This window comes from Chiroxiphia lanceolata, chromosome 18 (genome assembly GCF_009829145.1).
Source record: "Chiroxiphia lanceolata isolate bChiLan1 chromosome 18, bChiLan1.pri, whole genome shotgun sequence".
NCBI lineage: Eukaryota > Metazoa > Chordata > Aves > Passeriformes > Pipridae > Chiroxiphia > Chiroxiphia lanceolata.
The window spans coordinates 10,707,746-10,733,452 of NC_045654.1; the positions used below are offsets into that span (position 1 = coordinate 10,707,746).

General features: G+C 41.0%; 3 long non-coding RNA genes across 3 annotated transcripts in view; all 3 read right to left on the reverse strand.

Annotated features, from left to right (window-relative positions):
• LOC116795842 overlaps nt 1-25,707 on the reverse strand; it is a 247,218-nt gene that overhangs the window by 75,058 nt on the left and 146,453 nt on the right. The window lies entirely within an intron of this gene.
• Nucleotides 1-25,707, reverse strand: part of LOC116795843 — a 108,052-nt gene that overhangs the window by 13,693 nt on the left and 68,652 nt on the right. Inside the window, exon 2 of the long non-coding RNA XR_004360175.1 lies at nt 6,846-7,032. This is a non-coding gene — a long non-coding RNA (uncharacterized LOC116795843). The remainder of the gene's footprint in view (nt 1-6,845; nt 7,033-25,707) is intronic.
• LOC116795841 lies at nt 15,136-16,968 on the reverse strand. The gene is made up of 2 exons (XR_004360173.1): nt 16,857-16,968; nt 15,136-15,358 (listed from the first exon to the last, which is right to left on the reverse strand). It is a non-coding gene; the product is annotated as an uncharacterized LOC116795841 (long non-coding RNA).

The following is a 25,707-nucleotide window of genomic DNA, read 5'->3' on the forward strand; positions in this document are numbered from 1 at the left end:
GAGGAACAGGGAACCCTGAGCTAGCAACAGCCCTGCAGGATGAAGGAAGCCTCTGAAACCCCGACAGAGAGGAAATTCAGAAACACGTTGGATGCCTGATGGTATATTTATCAACACGTCAAAGGAAGGAAATCATTTACCTTCCACCTAATGGGTAAAATAAAGACATAACAATATAACAGGTAGGGTTATAATTTTCAACGTGGCTCCAGTGGCACAGCTGTAGGAATTTTTTGTAGTTGACACATAGGAGAGGGCCTTGGTCTGTCTGCCCCAAATCCAGAACAACTAAAAGTGCCCTGAAATACAGCCTGTTTCCTTGAGACCCATTCATCCTGCTACAAGTATGTTTGTAATTTATATTTTAAATAATGAGTATTTTATGTCTAATAGTAACATCAACATTATGATCCAGAAGACCTTTTGGAAAGGCAGTAGTTTAGCATGGTCTCAAATGATGAATATTTACTGCCTTTGGACAATAAATATAAATAAAAGTCTAAACAGACACAGTAGTTCTGTGTAAGAGTCTGAGGAAAGTTTAAGACCCAGTAGCTTATCTACATGTTTAGTGTGAGAAAGGAAATATGTATATTTGTTTACCAGAAATGTGACTCTTGATATTTAATAACTTTTAATTTAAGATAATATTTATTCTTCTCACGATTTGTGGGCTTTAAGGAGAGAGATTGCTCCCTATGCTGAATGTTGGGCTACTGTCACTTAGGGAAACCCGAGTTTACACTCCTTCAACAGTCAGATAAGAAAGGAAAGGAGCATATCTGCAAGAGGTAATATCTTTCTGATGACCAAAAGCAGATAACTGGTGTTTCAGTCAGCTAATTTGAAGCCAGTGCCTAAAATTAATAATATATCAGCGGAGTCAGTGCCTGCGGTGAGGTTACCAGAGTTCTTTGTTTAAAAAGTGCTTATTGTTTAATATATCCTTCAGGGCAAAGCAGTGTGCTGGGAATTCACAAGCCATGTTGCTGCTTCTCTCCCTTTTCAAGTGGCTTCCTTTCAAGACTGGCTGCAGCACCAGAGGCAGAGGGGGAAGAATAATAGAGTGCAGGATCCCTGCGGAATGTGGGTTTCAGAGAACAAGCAGATGAGAAGGGGTTTGCACGCTCCCAGCTCTGAGAGGCCTGATATCAAGAGAATTGGGGTTTTTCATTAAAATAAAAAAGCAGTGAATTACTAGGACCCCATCAGATAGTGAAGTCATTCACTGGAGGAAGACCAGACAGAAGAATAAAAACCCCTTACTGAATGATTGGCAGAGTGGAAGGGAAAGCACAAAAGATCAAGAAAAGCCAAAACGTGAGCGAAGCGAGCGACTCGTGCCTGCTCTGCTGTGCCTTTGCCAGTCCCTGTCCTTGCTGAGCTCTGAAGGGGTAAGGAAGTGCTGGCATGTGGAGGATCACAGCATGAAGATGTACTCAAATGAGCAACTCATTGAAAATCAAATACATTTCAAGGCAAAAATAAACCAAAGTGGAGAAGGGAGAGGCTACAGTCTGGTTAATGCACTAAGATTCAAGACACTGGGGCTCAGTTTGGGGTTTTGCTGTGGATTTTTCCTGTGCTAATAAGGAACTGAAGGTCCTTGAGATGCAGCAAGAGGGGAGACTTCCCTTATTTCCACTGGCAATAAGGAATAAATCTCCAACTCAGCTGGAAGGACTTAAGACCTTTTAAAACCAGCAATGGGCTCTATGTGGGCATTTCCTAACGGCAGTTCAGCAAATGTCCAAGAACAGCAATAAATAACATTGTTAGTTATTGAAAAGTAAATTGAGGCACAGAGCTGTCGACAAACTTATCCAAAGTCATACACAGAGTCATATACAAAGTCATGAACAGATCCAAAAATACAAAATGACAGGCTGTGGAATTTGGTGGAATTTGTTGAGGAGATGAAATTGCAAGTAAATTGATGTGAGAAAAAAAATTTTATTTTCCTCCTCTAGTGCAGGAGTGAAGGACAGGTAAATGGGTGGGCAGAGGAGCTTAGCTGCCAGAGATCCAAAAGCACAAGGTTTTTATTGTTTGATATAGAACCCTGCAAATGTGGGGGAGAAGGTGGGCCGAAAAAAAGAAAAGAGAGGCCAAAGAAAAGACCTCAGAACAAGATTCCCTTTGAAGAGAAAACCAGGGTCCAGACACAGATCACATTGGTATTCCTACTGTGTTGTATCTGCTTATGTAGCAGTGTCATTTCTGACCCCAACAAATCACCAAAGTGATTATTCTCCCACCAATCTTACGTGGGAAGAAAGAATTAGGCACATAACAGAGGCAGGAAAACACATGTCAACCCTGCCCATGCTGAATCACATCAGATCTTTCAGGGAGTCCACTAAAGAATTAAATTCAAGTGTAACGTGCTGGACTTACTAAAATCAAAAGGAAAACTTCAGTATCTTCAGTGAATTCAGGTTTTATCGAGTTCTCTTGCTACCCTTCCCACACTTTGACATATTTTCCTACCTACAATATTTTGTCTCTCCTGTATAGTGAGAAAATCTTGATCTGGCAAGATCTTAACTCTTCTATTTTCTGTCTGAACTTAAATCTGGTGTCAGATTGATATCTGCCTGATATAAAAACAGGAACAGAAGAGGCAAATGTCCCCCATTCTGACTTAAGATTTGATCACATCTTGTTCAACTGCTGTTGTCACTGGTAAGTCAAGGAGACCAAAGGATGATACTCTTGCTCCTATGCAAACTACTTTATCCAAGAGCAGCTCCATGGAAATTATACACAGCTCTTCATGGGCTGAGGTGCTGTGCTATCAGAGACCAAATCAGTGTAAGGAGAGAGAGAGAAAAATGTTCTCACCTAAAATAAAATAGTGTTTGGCGACAGTGAGGTCTGCTTTGGGACTTCACACATTTCAGTTTACCAGGTAGACTTAGAATGAGGATTCTATGCCTCTTTCTGCATATATACAGAATTATATGCCCAGACACTTTTTCAGATACAAAGATAACTAGCAGACATATATAATGGATGAAATGTTTTCAAAGAGAAAAAAAATTCAAAAATAAAATTGTAGGGAAAAAACCCTCACCTTTGTGAATGGTATCACAACAAAATTACTATGATCTTGTGGCTGAGATGCTGATGTCTCCATCTATAATGTAAATAACTGAGGATTTTTAACTTCTTCTTCAAAGAAAAACCAACAGCCAAACAGAAATGTATTTTTAATAACTGGCATTGAAGAAAATTTGGCCCAATGTGTTAGTAAATTAAGAGATCTGATGCTCTCTGCTCATTAGAGAAACCTACTGTGGAAAATTTTTGTATGTTTTTTTATTTCAAAAGCTTCCAAAGTATTTCACTCACGAAAATGATACCACACTTTTGAAATATGGTTACCTTGAAAACAGAAGCTGACAGTGGAAACAGAAGAGATAGTACAAAACTGTGATCAAATGAAAAACGTGTTGCTTCACAAACATTCCACATAGGCCACACAACTCTTCCCACACAAAATATTGTCAAAAATCTTTTACCAGTAAAAACAAGTGCCTATTGATATAAGAAAACCCACCCAAAATAAAACACATTTTTAAACTTACAAATAGCGAGAAAGGAAAGAACGAAAAGAACGTGGGACCTTAAAGAAGAAATTCCTAAATTCTCATCCTGGTATTGACACTGACTTTTTAAACACAGCCCTTCACGCTCCCCCCAAGCACTGGATGTCTATTTAGTCAGATTCTGATGGAGTGTAAGTAATATTTTACTCAACTAATTTTACCGACTTATGAAACAAAGTGAATCATCTGGTAAGAAGCAGCATCAAGGTCTGACAGGACCACTCTGAACCAAAACTCACTGATTCAAGCCACTGTGTATTGGGCCTTATGTTAAACTGACTTTGTAGATATAACTCTCTCTCTAAACCCTAAACAGGGCTATTTTACCTAGTGTGCTTTCGTTTTAAAAAAAGTTCTATTTGCAGAAAAATCCAGAGACAAATAGCTGCAGTTCCAAACAAATGCACACCAGATGTGGATCACAGTGCTGAAGTACAAAGCAAATCTAGATAAGTGGATCTACAGAACCTGCAGATGGCTGAGTGCACGACTTACACTGGCAAGTTAATTGGACAGGTAAGCCATCCCCCATGGGAGACAGATTAAGCTATAAATTCAAGCACCATCAATCTAAAATTATGCACTTAAAATTGCTTCTTCTCTTGTTTCTGCATTGCACTGAGTTGGATCATTAGTTTTTATTAATATATGACAATGCTGTTGAGTATGCTACTAACCAGCTTTTACCAGGGAAAGAAATAGATACAAAAGACCATAAACTTATCCTGCTGAATGTGATCTGGTCATAAATACAACTATATGGCCTGACTCGACTTTCTATTCTACACAGCTGGAGAAGGAGTAAGATATTACATCCAAACCACCTCAGAAAAATTTGAAACTATTATCTAGATAAAGCAAGAAGGCAACTGAAAAGGCAAGTGTAGAAATCCTCTGATTTGGGAGAGAGGAGGGCTGAGCAAGAGGATATTTTTGATACCGCACTGGATTTTATGTATCATAAGGATAGGTTCAGTTTCAATCAGAAAGCTTGATTGAGAAAAATACTTATGTCATCAACAAATAGCTCTTCCATTTTGTTGGTGTTCAGAACTTTAACAGGTGGTTAACTAACTCATTATTTCATGCAGGCTTTTTACCTACCTTTGTTTCTGAAGGCAGAAAAAAATTCTTTATTGTTACGTGTTTTCTGGTAATACAGCAGCTGCTGTTTATGCTAATTCCTGTTTACTTGCAAATAGACCTGTGTTTATTTTGTGCCACGCCAGCTGTCAACAAAGACATTTGAAGAATAATTTCCATACTCAAAGGAAAGGCTTTGCTCCCTCTTCCTATTGCTCATTTCTTTCTTCTGCGTTTCAGATCCAACGGGTGTTCAGCTGGAGAAGTTTCTAACGGTAAATTATGAGGTGAACTGAACCCAAAATGCCTGATGGTCCCCTGGGTATCCATCCATCACCCTGAATACATGCACAGGCCTCTCTGATCTCCTTGTCTTTATCACCACTCTGAACTTGCTCTCCAGCCCACTGCTGAGGATGCTGTGACAGTCACATTCCCAAATGGGAACGTTCGACTGTTTCAAGAAAACTGACTTGCAGGCTTTGGTTCTTACCCCTATTTGAGATGAGTTGCTCTGTACAGCCAGATTATCAAAAACTTCAAGTGCAGACTCCCCACACAGAGTATGTCACTGGATTTGGATGAGGTTTAGAGAACCACATCAGACTCGGGGCCCAGCTCTGATTTTATCACCAACAAATTGCTCCTGTAAACAAATGCTTTTATCAATCACCTGTATTTTCTTTATAAATCTTAGACCTTTAACAAGCTCAGTTCCCTGGGCTGAGGTTGCACCACTGTTTTTCCAAAGAACCTGGAATTTCTTCTGAGATGTGAAGTTGACAGTACCTCACTCCTTAAGACAGCACATTACTACCCATTAGCATTTAGAATTAAGATCAGAGAACCCCTGAGGACAAAGCACTCTTAAATCAATTATTCAGTGACTCACAGTCCTGATCAGCAGAGCTCCCTTATTCCCTATAGCTTCTATAGAGAAAAAAAAAAATCCATATAGTGCTCCCACAGGAACATGGAACGGCTGTTTAGTGAGCAAAATGATGGAGTACTGATTTATTGCTCAGAACCTCCCAAACAGAGGCTTGGGGAGCAGGGTCAGTGCCAGCTCCTGCTCAAAGAACTCCTGCCCTGGGTGTCCATACCCTGGTGCTGGGGGCTGTGGAGGCTCCGTGAGGGGACCCCAGGGCTGGTCCAGGCTGGTCCCAGTGGCCCCAGCAGAGACACAGCTGAGACCTCAACCAGGCTGGGGGTGCCTCAGGGAAGGACATTTCAGAAAGGACAAAACCTGCTTGGAGTGAGGAAAAAGGTGTGAGAAATGACCCTGTGAGCACCCAGGTCCGAGCTGGGGGAGGAGGAGGAGGAGGAGTCTCCTGCACCATGAGGGAGAGGCTGTGAGGAGGATGAAGCTCTTAGGGACTGACCACAGCCCACCATTCCACATGATTTTTAAGTAATTTCCCTGTCTGTATATTGAGCCACATGATTTTTTCCTCTTTCTTCTTTGTCCTGTTGAGGAAGTGGAGTGAGAATGGCTGGGTGGGCATCTGGTAGCTGGCCAACATCAACCCACCCAAAATGCAGATGTACATTTTCTGGTTTATGGTTGTGGTCTGAACCTGTCATCACACAAGAAAACTGTTTCCTTCATTTTCTGTAATGACTTTGTAAGCACACCTTGCCACAGCTTTCACACACAAGCTGCAGTTCTTCCCATGGTGTGAGTAAATGTTCTCCTCTGATTGAGAGACTCCACCTGGTGAAATATCTGCCAGTTTCAAGTTGTAACTGTTGTGCTATTTTATACAATACCTATGGCCATGATATCCATGTGCCTCCTGCAGACCTACTAATGCATCCTCACAACACTCCTGTCTGGCACAGCGAGATTAAACAGTTTATTCTCAGTCAGACTGAAAGTCTGTGGCAAACCAGGAACTCACTTGAGAGCACTTAAGACCAAGTTTGCTACAATAGGCACCAAAACATCTCAAATTGTTTAATTATGTGCCATAGCAGGCCAGAAAACTTCTGGGGACAACAGCTATTTCATTGTTTTGGAATAGATTCATAGCAACTCTTTGTAGCCAAATTACACAAGGGTATGTTGTCACCACCACATCTCATTCAGGGAGAGCTGCCTGAAGTCAGCATTCACTTATTGCCAAGTCTTTGCTGGCCATGGATACTTACATTTATAAATCTAAGCAGGCAGAAGAACATGCCAGTACAAGTTGGTGATTTCTTCTTTTTCTGCTGCAATTACTTCCCAGCCAGCAGACACGAAGAGCATCACGGAATCCATTCTCACTCCGTGCACTCCATATGTTCCCGAGGACTCAATCTCAGATGATGCCAACAGGAATGGAGAGTTACACCACTGTGATACATTTTATACATGTTAACTGTCTAAAAGTCACTTATCCAGGTTCAATTAGAAGAAACATTCCCCCAAAAGGCAAATAATCCTGTTACAAGCGGTTAATTAATGAGTTTGATTCATCCTCCAGTTTTCTTTGTATTCAGAGAGGTAGCAAAGATTTTCCTGCCCTTCCTTGTAAGAGTATTAAGTTTATAATATCATTTTATGTGTACATACAGATCTCTGCTTTTAAAAAGTGTTTTATAAATGAATAAATTGCTACAGAAACCAAAAGCATAGGATTTGAGTATGAAGAGTGTTAATCAGTTGAAGGAACGGGTCCCAACTAGTTATTTTCTTAAAAACTGCTATTAGCTAAAACATTTACCTGAGGACTGTTTTACTCAGTGAAACAGAGCTTCTAAAAGGAACAGGATCTTTGCACATCCCACGTTATCTCCACTGCATCCAGGAGTTTGCTGGGCAAAAGGACAGGGACACATCTTTCTAACCACAGCTTTTTATGTTGGTTTTCCCTTGAACTGCCTAACCAGAAAGGAAAAGGGGATGTGCCACAGTAAAAACAACCCCGGCACATGGGAATTTCCACACAAGCTCCCTTCTGTCTTTCACTCAACCAGGGCTTATTTCCAAAGCTGAGTCCTGAGTAGGGAGAAGTGCAGGTAAATCACTACAAAGTAAACTACCAGAGTGGGAAGAAGGAATAAGATAAGGTCACAGCTGGACAGATTCATGTTAAGTCACCATTTCAGAGCTCTGCAGTGCCTTGGACTTGAATGGCTTTCACCAGGCAGGAGATTCCACAGGATGGTGCTTCTCAGATCCTGCAGCTCTGAGCTGGTCTGGCTGCTTCCAGGCCAGCAGTTGGCAGCTACTCTTTGAAGCCACCAAAAGTATGTCAAGAATTACAAGCTACCAGCACATACATACCCAGCCTTCAGATCTGAACTCTATTTTTGGGGAAATGTTCTGAATTTCCATGTAGTAAGTGAGAGAGAGAAAAGCAGGTGGAGGAGGGAGAGTAAAGCAGAGAGGTTCCATAAAAATTGCCTCATCCTGTCTCTGGGAGCAGCTGAAACATTGTCAAGGGGTAAATGGGAATACCAGCTTTCTGTTTAAATGTCTTAAAGTGTTTTTCTTTAATAACTTGTCATTTCCTGGTGAAAAGAGCTTCCACAGCAGTGATTTGTGGTGCTAATTCTACACAGTAAAATACACTGTTGGAATTAGGAAAAATAAGATCCTGCTGTGCTACTGGGCCACAGAATCTGTGTCAGTTGAGAGAAAAAAAAACAAGACAACTGGGCAAGAAACAACTTCTGTCTGTCTGTGAGCTGTCTGCCAGGAAGCAGCTCTCAAATGGGCTCTGAAGTGAGATCTAAGGAGGAAGGTACTGGTTTATGAATGACCTCTGGGCAGCAACACTACCAGGTACTCCCAACACCTGCAGTCCAGCAGGACACATGTGTGTCCATGTGTGCTGCAAGCAGAGCCTGTCGAGGACCCCTTATTTCGGGATCCAGTCAGCATTAGGGAGGCTAAGCATGTATCTTTAATCTTTCCAAGCTTAAGTGCTCAGCATCCTAACTTGGACTTAGAGCCGATGAAGCTGCCACTGAAATCTGAGTTTGTGCTATTAAGCTCCTCACACTTCCTCCTGAATAAAGGTGACTATTCAAAGGTCTGCAGCTGAAGGAGCCCAGATTTTGGTCACAGTCCATGTAATACCTGGCCACACGTGCACCTACAGTGATGGGTGGCCAAGTTAGGCCTGTGCTGCTGGTGGACTTCTGCATGTCCATTTGGCTTTGATGAAAATGAAGTGCATCATTTCTGAAAGACACCTGATGAATTTTCAACATTTTTCTTGTAAAACAGTAAATAATTTCTCAGAAAACGTTTCATGAAAGATGCATTGGTTTCTGGCCATCTCTCTTTCCCTGAGAAACTCTGCAAATCAATTCTGTGAGAATAAAGGCTCTGGCTTAGAAAATAAGGATGGTGCAGTCCTGAAGGGTACTTTCATTTAACAGGTTCAAATTTTTGGAAGGAGTTCCTATATGCTATTAACTACATGCAGTATCTGCAAATGAAGTAATGAATAAATTATCATGAATAAACACCAACATCCAAAGTCAGCCACAGAAGAAAGTAATAGTAATGAAACTCTTAAAGAAACATTGTCTTTTTTTGAAGAGGCACTCCGAACACACCAGGTGTCAGGGTGGGAATCAATCCATCAGGACAGAAAAGGTTAGACATTCTTGCTAAAAAAGTTGTCTATTAAAAATTGCTCTAACAGAAAGTAAACTTCAAATTCCTCAGCACAAGCTGTTTACATGGATTCTGCATGCACCACATTTGTACAGATTGGCAGAATACAGGCAGGCAGATAAGTGTGGAGGCATTCACATAGATTCAGTATCCTGAGAAAAATCTTGACAGGGCTCACAGATACCAATCAACAGTATTGGAAATACAGAAGCCAAGCTGTACATTCCTGAATTATGCAACTGGTATTTCTTTCTCCTGCAGCCATCAAACTCAATAAAATTTTAAAGTCCTATAAATCCCCCTATAAGTGCTCCATCTAGTCACTGTTCAGCCAGGAATAAATGTATTGTAAAAATATAATCTATGTATCTCAGTGATTTGATTCTCTTATGAAGAATTCAGACTCAGGCATTGCTGGACAGAGACATACTGTATTCCGTCTCACCAGGCATCCCTTGAAGGATTTGGAGCTGGGTGAATCCAGCAAAGGTGGTGAAGCATAACAAAAACAATTAAGCCAAAAGAGATCTTTGTTACAGAATGCTTCGTATCAAAGCACGGGAGCTGATGAGCAACTGGCATAGAAACACATGGAGATTTAGGAAATTTAACCTCCATTTGGAATCAGTGGAGTCACCTGAGCTGGATTTAGGTATCTAAATGCTCCAGAAGGCCAGGGCTCCATTCCCTCCCTCCAGCACAGAGCCTGCCCTGCAGCACCTCCTGAGTCTGGCTGAGGGCCCAGCTGGCTGGAGAAGGTGCCAAGTGATGTGTGCACAGAGCAGAAGACAGGATCTAGTCCTGAGAATCTGTCTGTTGCTTCCAATTAGTGTTCATACAATAAGACAAGAAAAAGGAAGCAGTCTGGAGCTGTGAACTCTTTCTGTTGTTGTCGTCTAGAGATGGGATCAGAAATAAAGCTTCGGGCAGAACATCTGTAATGTGGACAGGCAGATGTCTGCACTTGCAGTTCTGTGCTTTAGCTTCTTTTTCCAGATATTAATATGTATTCATGGAATTTCTTTTTCCCTCATGGTAAAAAAAACAAGTTAATCCCCCCTTAAAGCAGTTCTATCTTCTGCTTTACTGTAAATGGGGAGGTGGGCGAGATTTATTTGTTAAACATTGCCATAAATATTTAGCAGAGTAGGGCTCAGTTGAGAAGAGGACATCTAAACAGATTGCTGGTGAGCTAACCCTTGGAGATTTTCCAGATTTCTCTCTCTTTCTCCCCATTTTTTTTTTCTTTAGAGAGAAACTAAATAAACATTTGAAAGGAAGTGCACGACTGGAACAAAACCCCCCATAAATAATTCAAAAGAAAAGAAAATTAATAGGATTCAAGATACACTTTCTGATTATTAGCATGGCTGCTACTTTTTAGTTTATTTTTTTTACAGTAGCAACCAGCTGGTACAGTGCATCATGCTAATCAGTTTGGTGTCTTTCACATTTTTGAAACTCCTTGGAAACACATCTCCATCAAACTGCTTTGAAGTTCAATTTTAATTTAGATGCAAACTATCCCAAAAGTACTGATAGTCTAAAAAGCGCCTCTGGCAGCCTATAATTATAAGGCAATAGAGCTGTCAGGTTTGATTAGGATGCTGTTTCAGTCACTCAGTCCGTGCAGCACCGTTTAGCCTCACATGATGGTTTAAACATTCCTCCCCACCACTCAATACCCAGCACTTGGGGATGTAATAGATGGGGCTTTATTTACTTGCTGGTTTTCAATCACCCAGACCCTCCAGACCGTTGCAGTGCTAAAGCTCTGAAGGAAAGCATCCTCAAATCTCCTTATCATACAGATATTCCTGCTGCAGCGTTTCATCTGCAAGAGATTCACAGCGTGGGGCTTAAAACAATCTGCCAGTATTATGGCTTAATAAATGGGCAATATTGTATCACAATGCTGGGGTTTGAAGAATATCACTGTAGCTGAATAGACCAATTCCGACCCAAATAAATAATATTTGGAGGATAAGAATAATTCTTCTGAGAAGAATTTCTGTGTCTTTGAATGCATCATGTGTCCCACCACGCAAGTGCAGCACATTCAGCTGACTTCAGAGGGGTTACCTGAGTCAGGTACCTGCACCATAATTGATATTTGCAGTTCCTGCTGCTTTAAATACATGCCATGAACAGTGAAAACAGAGAATGTGAATTCCAGGCATCTTAAACAGCACATCTGACTTCAGATATTCAAAATAAAAGCCCAAAGAACCCCTCTTGGCCTAAAGCTCCAACCCGACCCCCTGACAGTGGCTCCAGGAAGGGCACTGGGGACATGCAGTCATGTCTGAGAATGATCTTAGGAATATCAAAACCCCCATATCTCCCTCAAGCAGAAAGGCAACACCAAATACAAAGAATACCAACTTCTGTCTGTCTTTGGGGTTTATTCTGTGTGCTCTTTTTCTGCTTTGGGCCCAGGGCCAGCACGCTGCCTCTCTACTCTCCCTGTGTATTCATTCTTATCCCTTATTCTTGGAATTCTCTATCTGAAACAGGCACTGCACATAATGCCTGAAAAGAAGGAGGCTTTTAAAATCTTGGGACATGCATTTCCTCCAGCTCCATTGTCTCAGTTGTTCAAAGAGATGAAGAGAATCTGGTAATGCTTGGGATTTGGCAATGTTGGTTAACGTTACCCTTCATGATTCTGTCTTTTCTAGATGCTTTTCAGAAGCAAAAACAGAAAAGAAATCACAATTTTAAAGGCTCATCCTTCAGATAGCCCAAGTGCTGTGAACCCCACAGACCACCAAGGTTCTCCCTATACAATCTTGTCCTCCTGCCCACATATTAAGTAACATCTCATTCTAGTCAAAAGCTCTTATTCCCAGCCAGATCTGAAGGTCACAGCAGTAGCCCTGCTGATTCTAGTACCCAGAAAAAGTGTAACTTTCCATCCCTTTTACTGTGTGCCTCAAACACATCCATACTCTTTTGGGGCTCTTCAGGGTCACGTTGAAAAATAAGCCTATTAATCCAGCAGGGTTTCAAAACATTTGAAGAGCTAATTCAGCAGAGTTTATATCTCTTGTGTCGGCTTCACTGGAGCCAGCATTCTTCACTCTGTATTCAGTCACTCTGAATATCAGTCAGGGCACTTCACTCAGCCATAAAAGAACTGCAAGCAGAGATGAATCTCATCCTTTCTTCTCTCAGATAGCTAAGGAAGCCACCAGCCTCCCATTTTCAACCTAACTACAGAAGACAGCTTAATGAGGCTCAGGGAAGATCACCTTGAACGTTAGCCAACAGCCCATTGTCACAAGAAGAGTTTCTTGCGTCAAAAACTGTATAACCCTCGAATAAATCTCTTTGATGCTGCTTACACTGGGGCTGTGCTCATTCTTGCTCCTTCAGCTGTCACAGTGGGAGGTGTGAATGTGTGTGGGATGCTTACGGTGAGAAAGAACAAGGGTATCATATTAAAATCTTGGTTGTAATCATTAATTTAAGGATAGGTACAGCAAGCAGCGAAGAGCAAAGGGTTTAGAGACAGACCCTTTCATTCATTTATACATCTGTAACAGAGACAGACAACACGAATTAAAAGCCCTGCACACGTGCATGGACACTCAGCTCTCAGCTGCTGCTGGTTTGGGAAACTTTTCCATATTTTCTTGCATGCACAAGTACCTTCTTATCATAACACCAGCGTGAGAAACAGCCCATTACATGAAGAAATTAAGAGCAAATAAAAATCATATCGTTGTAAGAAAGTATGTTTCCACGCAAGCAGGGAATATATTAATATTCCTCTTTCCTCAATAACAGATGAATATACCAGAAAATGAATTCTTGAAAAACTACTGCTAATGCTGACCTTAAAATGGCCCAGAAATAATTTCAAAGGTTTTAGCCTGATTGTTTAAATATACCTTCAGCATTTTCTGCCTGCTAATCAGACATTTATTACTAATAACTTCTTCTCTCTCAAACATTCACCTGTAAACCAATCATTATAATTAGGCAGCAAGGGTGCTTTGACCACAGCTTAATATGTGGAGCACAGAAGTCCCATTGCCACCTTGGATCCTCTCATCTGGTTGTTACAGTGCCTGCTGTCCTTTCATGTGTAGAAGCTATTTCAGGCAGAGGGAAATCTTTCTTCTTGAGTTCTTGTAGAGCACCTTCCACACTGGGGTTCAGAACAAACCTTCTGGTCTTGTTATATTGACTGGTTTTGATATGAAAATCATGCCATTAAAGGAACATGGGACTGTGAAGCAGTTTGCATCAGAAAAAAACGGGGCTTTTCCTTTTTTCTTAACAAATCATGCAAGTTTTCTCATTTCTCTCAAGGATTAAGAATGTATTTAGTCAAGAGAAAACATCTGTCCAAGCAGTGAGGAAGGAGAGAGAGCCATATGCCTGAATGAACTGCTGCTCAGGAGTAAGTAAAGGAAATCTAGAGGGCTGGTTTGGGATTTAGTTCTCCGAAGGGGAAAAAAGGAAAAATTCACTGCAATCTGTTCATGCATGAGAGAGGGACAGAGGCAAAGATGGGAGGGCAGAGCAATAGGAACATCTGCAGAAGTAATATTTTTGAATAACAAGCAGCACACACTGGTTTAGGACAAACATCTGTGCAACAGAAACATCCACACCGAGGTAAGCAGCTCCCCCTCCTCCCAGTACTGGCACAGGAAAGAGTTGGGAAGGACAGGGCAGACTGAAAACAGGTGAGGGACAGCTACTGCATCAAATGGCACAACAGCCATTTCCTTCCATGTGCTCAGTCTAAAGGCACTGTTAATAGGGGAAGCTGCAGGCAGGCAAATTACCTGTCAGATGCCAGAGGCTGCTAATGAAGAAAGATTCAAAGAGCACGGGAAAATGCAGCCAATAAAACATCTCTGAATGCAAAATGAATGAGAAAGCTTGGCAGAGGTGCAGTTTTTCTTTCAGTGTGGAAACAGAGGACTTGGAAGAGCAGATGGAACATGCATACCCTGATCTGGTAAATACCCCTCCTAATTTAGTTACTCTGCTCCGAGGGTTACAGGATATGAGACTCTCAGGGAAGGGGTGACTGTGATTAGTTGCTATAGGTGTGTGCTGGAGAGCAAGAGCATAATGAGAGAATCATGGAATTGTTTAGGTTGGAAAGGACCTTTAAGATCACGGAGCACAACAGTTAAGCCAGTGCTGATTCAACAGTCCTGTTCTCCAGGGCTGATCAGATATCAAAACAGGGGAAAGGAAAATTTAACCAAGTAGCAACATTTAACCACTTCATTATGGGATTTATAGCTTTATCACAGGATTACAACTCTGGAGACCTTGTTTTAATTGTGCAGATTCCTTTGATTCCCATCAGTCTCTGAATGCTGGGTGGTTGTCTAGGCTACCTCCATAAGACAAATGATACCTCTTGAAATAAGTAGAATAAATCACCCCCTGAAAGTCCCTTTCTCTTTACTGAATGTAGAGGCAGTCTAGTTTATTTAGACCAGAAATCTATTTTTCATATGTCTAAAGTTATATGAGATAAGCCTCACCATTTTTCTACCTTTTTTCTGGGTATCTGTCAGCAAACTGGGAATAACATTCCCAGTTGCACTGCTGCACAATGAAGACATCATCCATTACTGTTTCAGAGGCAGTCACATGCAATTGTACTAACAACAGCTCTGTAAGAATATAAACAGATTAAAAAGAGGCAGAGGAGTTTTTTTAATCATTATTATTATTATTTATTTGTGGTCTAGCTTTCAACACTAGTTTTATTTTTCCTATCTATCAGGAATTAAAGGTTCATGTGAACTGCAGCTCTAAAGGGAGTTCTATAAAATATCAAAGGCAATGCTACAAAGCAACTTTTTTATTTGGATGTTTTTGAAAAAAAAAACAAAGGGAGAGGATTTTCATCTACATTCTAATAGTCTCAATTCTGTGAAGTCTGACAGGAGTAGTACTGAAACACTCTTATCAGTCATGGTCCATTTCTATATTGGGCAGATGAAAAAGTTTCCAGCTTCACAGATTGCAGCAAGAGACCACTCTGCTTCTAAATGGAAGAGTCTTATGTCTGAAAACACAGATTTGACAGAATTGAAGCTCTTCACAAACACATAGTGATCTCTTGAATACTTTAGATAAAAATCAGTTGAATAAGGCTGAAACATCTGTTTGTCTTGAAGTATGAACTAAATGTTTTAGGTAGCTATGATTTTTAGATTGTATGTTGAATGACACCTGTCAAGAAGATGCAACTGTAATAAGTCAGAAACACTGAGATTAAATATTTCACAAAGTTAATTATAAGATCTCTGAGACTTCAAAGGAATTTCAGTGGTGGGGTTTTTTTCCTATTTTGAACAAACTCAGAGTAAGAAGTGACACGTCCTCAGGGAGCTCAAATCCCATTTCAGAGCCAGCTCCATTCAGGATATCAATATGACCACATACCCTGCTATTATCTGTTAGTTGTACAGGGGTCATGTCTTGAAGGAGTATCAGAGTGAAGACACTACACATTTCAGGGGATCATTTCCTGTGTTATTCATCTAATTTGACATTCAGTTGTATTGTGAGCATGAGCAAGACCCAGTACAACAAAGCCATTTAACCACAGTGCTGATTTGAAGGTGTCTGAGCTTTTAAGTTACTCGGATTTCTAGGGAATTATTTATTATTTCACTACTGAAAATTATTATAATATTATGCAAGCAATTCTTAATGCTACTTTTCCATGTTAAATCCACCACTTCTCAGGAGGGCTCGGTCACCAGGTGCTATTTTGATTTGAAATGTACACAGGAGAGATTAAAATGAGTAGAGTATATTATCTCTGCACGCATTTGTTGCTGGCAAAACATATTAATTGCACATGGAAATCAATGCAAGGCAGTGTAGCTTTCAGCCAAGCTACAGAATTAAATACAGGGCCTATCAAAACTGATAATCCCTTCTTGAATCAAATACATTGCCAAGGTCACCAAAAATAAGCAGTTTGTGAAATATATCAGAGAATAGTGAATCACATGCACAACTGTGTTGGTGGATATGTGCATTATACTACATATACAGTACAGCACTTGCCATTAAACATATCCACAACTACGATATTATCATAAATAAGAAATATTTTCCATTAGAAATAGGCAGGGCTGAGGAAGGAGAGAATGTTCCTGTGGGACTCAAGGAATTTAAGCTCTGTTCTTGGCTTAGTCTTAGAATTTGTGCAAATTACCTCATCTTTGTCTGCTTTGGCTCTATAATTGGAACTAACCCTGAATCACAATATTGGCCTCCCCCATGGAGCTATTCAACTTGCACTGAATTTCAGGAACTGAATGACATATGTCACCAGAAGGGGCTTGTTCAGTAATGCAGCTGTCACATGAGAATGTCAATGCTTAACACTGAATAAAGATTTTGAACACAGAACTTTGGTGATTGCCCATTAAAGCAAATAGCAGGTTGCTCAAACTGAGCATCACTTGTACATCTCAATACAGTGTGCAGCCATTTGGACAGGCACTGATGGGGTCATCTGGCTGCTCCCTACATCACTTTTGACTTACTATTCTCTCCTCTTTCTGTTTGGCTTTTTACTGCAACATCCTCCCTCTCCTCTGGTTTCTGTGGGTAGCTATCACCTCCCTAACTTGAACCCACTGGCAGGACTGAAATTACACAACTGCACCCATCACAGAGTGAACAGGGTGTTTGCAGACATCGTATTGTGAGCTCATCAGGACCTGCTGTTCCTTTTCCTCACCCTTTATTCATCCTGTCTCTTTGGATTTGTAAGGTCTTTGGGTCTGGGATTGATTTTTGCTCTCTAACAGAAGGGGGGTTGGGAGAAATGAGCAGTTCTTTGCTAGTCCTTAGTCATCCCCACAGGAATGTCATATTAGGGCTCACCGGTACCTGATTTCTAAGTCCCCACCAGACTTAAAACAATGCACAAATTTATTACTTTTAAAACAATGCACAGCTATTCCTTTGGTAATTCTGGCTGTTGCATTCTCAAGCCTTCCCTTGATTTATTAGCCCAGTGTGTTATTAAAATAATGAATTATGTGTTGGTACATTGCATTTAACGCAGTATACACAGGGGCAAGTACATCTGCTACCTATTAATCAAATATTCACTAACAAAGGTTGATTAACAGCATTTTACATATTTACAGCAAGAATGAAAAGCATAATAGAGCTGCACTGAAGATAAATGACAATAAATTATTAAAATGCATTTACCTGTGCACTTAGTGCGTGGGGTAGACAGAACTGCAGGTGCAGTTTTGTTCATCACACAATACCAGTTGTCTACTAAAGCAGACATTCATTTAGTGCATTATTTTCAGCTTTTTGGGGGAGGAAAACAAGCCCCCAAAAGCTGTGTACAGCTTTGCTCATTTCAAGTCAAATTTGAATCGAGTTCCATCACACAGAATTTCCATGTCTGCCAAACTACTGGTTGAAGCTCTCAAGTCACCTGTGTTGTTGATGTGTAGTGGAGACCCTGACATTTGCACACCCCAATGCCAAAGTTTGTTGTGGCTTTGGGTAACTCCCTTCCAGCTGTCCAGCCTGCAGGATGTACTAGAAGTGGACATTTGCCAAGTAAGTACCAAAAAATCCGAGGCCTTTTAAATGAATATTTTAGAACCCCTTTCTGTTAGGAACTGGAACTACAAAATCATATTCTTATATTTCATACCTGGAGGAGAAGGCCAGGAACATTTTCCTTTTTACTGGAGCTGAACTGATTTGCACAGAGCTAAGCCTAATTTTCTTTCATAGGCCCAGCTCCCAGCTATGACAAAGGATTAATGGTCTGGAGACCACGGACCCCACTAAATCCTACTGAAGTCAGTAAGAAATCCGAGGGCTTCCAGGCAGCAGGGTTGGTCTCCCTTGTTAATTATTGGCAGCTTCTTTAACTAGACTTCAGAGAAAATCATATTTTTTTTTCTTAAATTGCCTTTTTATTGATTTTCAACATAACAGTATCACGGAAAGCAACAATGGACTATAAATGAGAGCTTAAACATGCAGTGCACATACTGTTGAACAGGGGAGAAAAATACAGTATGTTAATAAACCCAGCTAAAAGAATACAAACCAGAAAGTAAATAAACAGATGCAGGAATTATGGGAGTTCGGAATTTGAGTTCAGGGAGAAGAAATTAGGGTTTGCATTAGAGAAAATTACAGTACAAGGAAAAATATTATGGGAAAAATATTTGCAGCTGATGTAAATCAATATTGACTCTGTAAACTTACTCCAGCTGAGAATCTGGTCCCTGTATCCTTTATGTTAGCATTTAGAAACACAAGCCATTTGTTCTCTGTGGAAAATAATTCCATATGGAAAAAAACCCTCTTGTGATCACTTATCTAAGAGCTCATTTCTAAACCATTCTACTGAGAGTAAATCACTTATCAATCTTTCCCATAAAACAAAGGCAGAGATAGAGTCTCAGGTTTAATTTGCAGTGAGTGGCACTGTGTGGCCAAGAAAGCCATTTATAAATAAGAGTGCAATTAAAATGACCTTCAGAGTTTTGCAATGGAGCCTAAAGAACCACAAACTTAGAAATTTAAACAATGAAGAGCATATAAGAATATAAACCACATGTCTCTTGCAGATGTTTCTCTTCCAGAGTCTTAACTCACTTCCAAGAACACAGCTGGGGAGAAGGCATTCCATGTGTATGACAATTGGTTACACTGGGGTTTGTCCCAGTGTTAAGTATTTCTTTGCCTGTATTTACCTGGGGATGTTGTGATGAGCTGGATGTGGAACAAAGTCCTCAGGAAACCAGGCTCGATCAGTTTGACCCCTCAAGAACAACTTGGTTAATTTTTTTATGACAGATCAGGGTCCCTTATCAGATACGGAGATTGGGGGGGTCTGCACTGCTTCACAGGAGGAGATCAGAACCCAAAGTGATCTGGACAGTCAGAGAAATGGACCAAGATCAATGGGGTGAAAGTCAACAGACAAGTGCAAAACACTACATTTAGTAAGAAGGAATCAACTGCCCAAGTACAAAATAGGGAATTAATGGGTAATACTGCAGCAGAGGAGCTGTTACACCATGAACTGTCAATGAATCAACGTGTCACTGACCCCAAAATAGGCAAATCCCAGTCTGAGGTACATTAAATGGAGTTTTACTCAAGATACAAGAAGGAAAAAAAGCAGCATCTCAGGAAATTTTTAAATAGGTTAAAGAAATGTAATTTGGGAAACCTGATCCTACCTCAGCATGGGCAGGCAAACAGCAGATCTCATGAGGTGCTTTACAGCCTCAATTACTGTGATCTTATGCTCCCAGATGGAACTTAAAAGCATGAAGCCAGAAAAAAGCCCCAAACACAGAATCACAGAATGCTTTGGGTTGGAAGGGACATCAACAGTCTGTTGACTTGATTTTCTGTTTGCAAGGATGGGCACCTGCCCTGCTAATAACTTCCCCCAGACAGTGATTCAGGAGTCAAGAGAAAACTACGTCTTATATTCTGTGCTGAACTCCTTAAGTTCACGAACCTTCCAAGACAATCCAGGTTCATCTGAAGTGTTACAAGCTATTTGTAGTTTTCTTTAGCTTTGATGAGTAGTAGGTTTTTCTGAGTTTATCTTAAGTTAGATTTCAAAAGATAAAACTCTGTAGAAACCCAAACTAGTTTTGCAACCAAAGCCACTGTACGTTGTGCAGTTATTTTGAGAAGTGAAAATTATAAGGCCTCTTCTTTTTCCCCATCCACGAGAAACTTGGAAAACATTAGAAATCTGTCAGATGGCCAAGCAAAGAAATGCTGTAATCACACTGGGGGATACTAATTGCAGCTCCTGATTGAGCTCTGGAGCTGCAATCAAACTAATGCCAGCCTTACCAGGAGTCAGAAGTGAGATCCTGTGCCTACCTCAGCAAGCAGGAGGTTACAAATACACAATAATTGGAAGGAAAGGTTAATTGACTGACATTTCTCATTAACAACCATATTTCTCATTTTTAATAATTTTGCCACTTTTCTGCTTCGAATTTCTACAAAGTTTCTACAAAATAGAAGTAATTGATTTTGATAAAGACAAATTTTAAGAATTGCTTTATTTTTTAAATTGCAAAAAAGAAGCATCTTCTGTATTTTCCCTTTCAGTTTTAAAGCATGAGAGTCCATGTAATAACCTGTCCAAGTGTCATTACAAAGTGAAAGAAAAGTTCTAGGGTGCTCTATTAATCAACCAAGATCAGAACAAAGTTTATTAACTAACTGTCAAAGCTCCCTTCCTTCTGTTCTGGCAATCAGAAAGGTGGAGCAAGAGGATCACACTGAGCACACCCGGCTCGAGTACAACCAGGCTCCAATGGATACATCACTCTTTGGTGCCTCTGGAAAAGGCCTGAAGCAACAGGAGGGGGCTCTAACACTTCTGTTCAGGTCTGTGCAGCCTTTTGCTACCACAGCAACTGAAAAACCTGGCTGTGGTGGGAGCAGGAGGGCTGTGATGGAGCACAGCAACACAGAATCCACTGGCAGCTCTGCCCCCGGCTGGCGTGACCAGAGGAGGTGGCATGAGGAGCCCTGGTCCCCTCAGCCAGACCATCCCACCCTGGCACAGCACCATCCACTGGAATAACACCAGGGCTGCTGCACAGTGACCTGGATTGGGAGCAGCAGCAGCTGACAAAGAGCCTGCCAGAGATACAGAGATTTGCTGCAGCGTGTTTGGAAATGAGCCGCAGGGAGCAGCAATTATGGAAATCGGTGCTGCCACCGAAAAAATACCTCCAAGTATGGCCTTGGCAAAGCTCAGTGAACTGGGGAGCTCAGTGCAGATGCTGATCTCCATCTCTAAATCCGTTTCCTCGGCATCTACATCCTGCCTTCCTCCTTCCAGTCATCGAACAGTTGTGCACACACATGACAACGTGTGCTGGTGTGTTGTAGAGACATCGAGGCAAGCAAGAACATGTCAGAAAGTGGGTTGCAGTAAAAATGCTTAATGCTACATCAAAGAAATTAAAAAATAAGCAGAGATATCATAATTGCTGCTAACAGTTTCTTGCAGCAGAATCCCGTAAGTTCTGTAGCCTGCTGACTCTTTACAAAGCACAAGTGTCTCAGTCCCTAGATATGATCACAGTAATCAGTTTTTCCTACCATACCTACCATATATTACACTCTATCATCTACATCATCATTTTTCCTCCACTTGAAAGTTTATCATAAATGTAAGGTGCAGTAAAGTTGCTGAAAACCTCTGGAACTAGTGAGCAGAGCTCCTGAGAGCAGCAAAATTAATTAAGATGCTAACTCAGGAAATGTTGACATCAGATGACAAGGGGGGTGAGTTAAAAAACAAACACCACAAAGCCTAGTGGAACCCAACAGCAGGCTGGAGATCTGGTGGGTCTGAAAGAGCAATAGAAATCACACACAGCCCCCAAACTGTGCCATCTTTCAGGACCTGTGGCATCCAGGCAACTCTAGGAGAGAAACATCCTCCTCCTTCACCCCCTCCTTCTCCTCTATCTCGGGCTGAGATCAGGGACTCCCTCACCAACTCCCAGACTGGCTTCTGGAGAAAGGACTCATGGTTTCTTCTTGAAGCAGTGGCTCTCCACTTTTGAAGGGTCATTAATCAGATGAGAAATGGATACAAGGGGCAGCCCAGTAGCACAAGGAATGGATGTTTTGGTGTAATTGCTGTATGATGGAGTTCAGCTGCAGCTCTGTGCATTTGCAGGTTGTAGACTATTCACTCAAACCAATGTTTTAACTAGAACAAGTGGAGCAAATAATTTATGCAACATATTCAGCCTCTGTTTCTGAATTGAAAAGAATGATTATTAAATGTCATTTACTTAGAACATCTTCTACTTCAGTCTTTCTTGATTTAATTTGATATTCCCTGGTTATGAGTTAGCTAAGCTCTCCATGCTTCTGAATATGCCTTTTGTTTTTAAACAATATATTTAATCTTATCAAATACCCATCTTCAGACCATACTGATTGGTGCTCATTGCAAGCCAACACTGAAGATGTATGAGAGTTTACATGGGACACTAAGCATATATGTGTTATTCTAGAATATATTTTCTGATTATTTTATTATTAGAAATAATGTGCTGATGATGACAGATTTTTTAAAATTTAAACTAAAATTGGATTACAATATCTGCTAGAAGATTTTCTGTAACGTGAATTGCTCTTTTTCTGTACTTTTGACACAGAACTCTGTCAGATTTATCTTAAACTTACAAAAAATAAGAGCAAGTCTGATTCTGGAAATATACAGCTGCCAGGGGCTGAGAGAATATTTTTGATCAAGCACCCACTCTCTAAGCTGAAGAACACATTCTTGCTCTGAAAGTTTCTCTATCTCCAACATACAAATATTTCATTATATGACATGTCATGTGCTGGAATGACTAGAAAAATACAGGAACCAACCCCTAACCATTACATTAATCATGTTAGCAATGTGTTAGATACAGATCTTGCTCTGCTGCTCATTAGTACCCAATCACAGGTGGGAACGAAAGCTTTTCATACAAGGTTTCAAAGATCTTCTTCACTGACATCTTCTGTGTCTGTGGCTGGGAATCAGTCAAAAGCCTGCTGTTAGTGTGTCTCAGGGCTGTCAGAAACACGGAGTGCATGGCTGAGGCTGGAGAACACCGGGAAAGAAATGCCAAAGGGGGTGTGATGAGGTGTGTTTTCAGCTGTAATGAAGACGTAGTTCCCTTGAGTGATAATGGTCTGAAGGATGTCATGAGTTCCTAAGCTCTTGCAACTCTACTGCCTTAAAGTTCCTGATATAATGGAAGTTATATGGCTATGTCCATTAGTTGTATAAGCTGCATGCTTAATGGTAAACCTTGGTGTTGTGAAACACAAATCACGTTCTTGATTCTAAACGGCTCCAAGTTCCAATTTAATGAAGATCCCACTATGGAAAAGAGCTCCCATTAAGAAAAGCTTTCTGTGACAAAGGTACTACTTTATCATTTACAAATTTCAGTAGCAGGGAGAAATTTTAGTGCTAATGAAATCCGTATTTTTCTTCTGTCGCAGCTCCCACCCCAGGAGCTCAGTGCAGCCTAAGGCTAGAAATGAATCTCCCTGTAGGTACTGTGTTGGCATTGCTGTTCTGCTTACAGGGCAACTCACACACAGAATCATGGAACTCCTGCCCGAGCCAGGACAGAGAATGTATTACTGGTGCACCTCCTCCTGTCTCCCACCAGCTCCTCTTTACCACTGCCCTGGGCACTGAGGACGTGCAGTCTCACTTTATGGATACAGAACTGATGTGCAGCCAAAAGGGCTGAGGTTACTGAGCTGCAGCTCGAAGCTGAGTGCCAGGTTGGAGCCCAGACACTCCTTGTGGTCTGTGGAGTAGAACAGGCTCTTCCTTGGGATGGCTGAGAGTCCTGCACCCGAGTGCTTGCCCTGCAGCAGAATTTCCTTTCCCTTTCCTTTCCCTGCTTAGCAATGCACTGGCAGTCCAGGCAGCTCAGCTACAGGAGATGGATGTAGCATAAGCAACATGCCCAGGGCCATGCTGGAGGGCTGGAGAGACCTGAACACAAGCTGCTGAAATGTAAGACGGGTGCCTACTGAACATCACCCATCCTCCAGCTCCCAGATGGAGCCTGTGGAAGGAGGGAAACAAGAGGAGCCATTTACAGGGTACAGCAGTGCCCAGGTACTGCAGACTCTACATGCAAAGCCGCTGATTTTTGAGCACCATCTACTGGCATGTGACCCATCTCCCCTCCCATTCACAGAGCAGCCTTTCAGAGTACCTTGGGGTGTATGCCAGTGCCAGAGAGGGAAATGAAGATTCCTCACACACAGTCTTGAGCCTTAATAACACCACCCATCCTCTTTGCCAGATGGGATTTACCATCACGTTCTGTCATGTCTTGCAATAACATTTTTTTAGCATATTCAGTTCAGCTGAGTGACTGCAGCACAGCAACCCTTTTGCAGTGACTGTCAAGCTCCTAAAGTTACTACCTGTGAATTTGCACACAAAATTACTGTGTATCATCCCTTCAAACCATAAACCCAGGTAACTCAGACTTGTCAAGAACCCTGCATCAAATTCATCCTTAGTGTAACTCGGTAGGAATCCAATGAAGTTTGTATTAGAGATGGATTTTGTCTGCTGTCTCTTGATTCTTGATATATTGGGATCAAAGCCTTGCCAGGGACCCCACTGTGTATGAAATGGTTGCATTTGTCACTGTTCAGGCATCCAGCGACACACTCCCCAGTGTTTCCTCCATTCCAGAAGGAAACAAAACATAGCCAATAATGAAAACCTAAACCAAAGAGAAGCAACTGTAAATACAGAAAATGTGACTTGATCATCACCAGAAATTAATCAGAATCTGACAAAATATTTCTCAATGGATTGCCTTGCTGATAATAGTTTTCTACTACATTTTCCTTGCATTTAGCAAGACTGGGATACTCTAAACCCATATCATGATATTTTTTAGCTTTTTAAGTGAAATATAAAAATTATCAGTATTATTTTCAGTGGGAAATAACCCTGCAGGAAATAGAGGTTTATGTTGGCCTGACAGTTGTTAATTTTCCAAGATCAAGTTCCATCTCCTGTGAGTAACACAGGAGCCATCAGCATCATTGTTTCCTGAATACCTTCCACCTCCCTGAGACTTCTGTGTTCAAAAGTAAATTGCAACACTCTCCCTGAATTTCAGTTACACCAATGCCTTTTATTTAATGTTGGCAAAGGCTGCATGGTTCTCTTTTTGTAACAGTCCTCTCAAACAAGCAAAAATCCCAGAGAAGGTCAACAGAACACACTTCTCTTTCCTTGCATACACCAACAAAACCTTCTAACAAACCTGTCTGAACATCCATCCATCCATCCATCCATCCACCCCCCTGCTGCAGTGCACTGTTAGCATTCAAAGCTTCATAAACCATCACAACAACAACAGTGGCACACACACATCCAGCAGATATGTAGGTTAAAATTAGGCCTAGAAGTATGTTTTGGTCTGGCTTTTTTTATTTTGAAGAACAGTGAGTTTAACACATCTGGTTTAAGCTTTGTTCCTTACTCTCAACATATGTACCAGAAGACATGTGGTAAAAGTATAATTTCTCTTTTTAAAAAGGGAGTTTTCTTTCTGGATTTCTTCGAAGAAAAAGAACTTTTTTTTTAACCATATGTCTTCTCTGTGTATGTATTGGAGTTGGAACTGTGTGGCAGCTCACACAAGAAAGAGACATATGTTAAAAGTTGTTCTCTTTTCTCTGTTCACGAAAATAAAAAGAAATAAATAGCAGTTGCTCCAACAGACACTAAAGTCAAACTAATACCTCACATTGATTACAGCAGTAATCAAGTTAGAGCCATGCTATTCCTCAGAG